This window comes from Oryx dammah, unplaced genomic scaffold (assembly GCF_014754425.2).
Source record: "Oryx dammah isolate SB20612 unplaced genomic scaffold, SCBI_Odam_1.1 HiC_scaffold_6, whole genome shotgun sequence".
Lineage (NCBI taxonomy): Eukaryota > Metazoa > Chordata > Mammalia > Artiodactyla > Bovidae > Oryx > Oryx dammah.
Genome location: NW_024070190.1, coordinates 41,209,855 through 41,211,022, shown reverse-complemented (window position 1 = coordinate 41,211,022; position 1,168 = coordinate 41,209,855).

Here is a 1,168-nt window from a genome sequence, read left to right as displayed (position 1 = left end):
ACAGACTAGTTCCAAATAGGTAAAGAAGTACATCAAAGCTGTATATTGTCACCCTGCTTATTTAACTTATATTCAGAGTACATCATGAGAAATGCTGGGCTGGAAGAAACACAAGCTGGAATCAAAATTGCCAGGAGAAATATCAATAACCTCAGATATGCAGATGATACCACCCTTATAGCAGAAAGTGAAAAAGAACTAAGAGCCTCTTGATGAAAGTGAAAGAGGAGAGTGAAAAAGTTGGCTTAAAGCTCAACATTCAGAAAACTAGGATCATAGCATCTGGTCTCATCTCTTCATGGTAAATAGATGGGGAAACAGTGGAAATAGTGGCTGACTTTATTTTGAGGGGCTCCAAGATCACTGCAGATGGTGACCTCAGCCATAAATTAAAAGACACTTACTCCTTGGAAGGAAAGTTATGACCAACCTATACAGCATACTGAAAAGCAGAGACATTACTTTGTCAGCAAAGGTCCGTCTAGTCAAGGCTATGGTTTTTCCAGTGGTCATGTATGGATGTGAGAGTTGGACTATAAAGAAAGCTGAGCACAGAAGGATTGATGCTTTTGAACTGTGGTGTTGGAGAAGACTCTTGAGAGTTCCTTGGACTGCAAGGAGATCTAACCAGTCCATCCTAAAGGAGATAAGTCCTGGGTGTTCATTGGAAGGAAGGATGTCAAAGCTGAAACTCCAGTACTTTGGCTACCTGATGTGGAGAGCTGACTCATTTGAAAAGACCCTGATACTGGGCAAGATTGAAGGCAGGAGAAGAAGAGGACAACAGAGGATGAGATGGTTGGATGGCATCACCGACTCAATGGACATGGATTTGGGTGGACTCTGGTAGTTGGTGATGGACAGGGAGGCCTGGAGTGCTGCAGCCCATGGGGTGGCAAAGAGTCGGACACGACTGAGTGACTGAACTGAACTGAACTGAAAGAGATTGAATTTTAAGACTGAACTGATGAGATATTTCATTTGTTAGCTTTACACCTGTAGATGCTCAGAAATTACACACATCCACTTTACTGCTCAAGTAGCCTATTTCTCTTTCAAAACAGTCTCACATTCCAACCTGTGTTTAGTTTGATCTTTATAAAGTATGTTATAGAAATGCTACCTGAAATCTGTAGCACTTAAAGCTTATTATTCTTGGAATAACTAA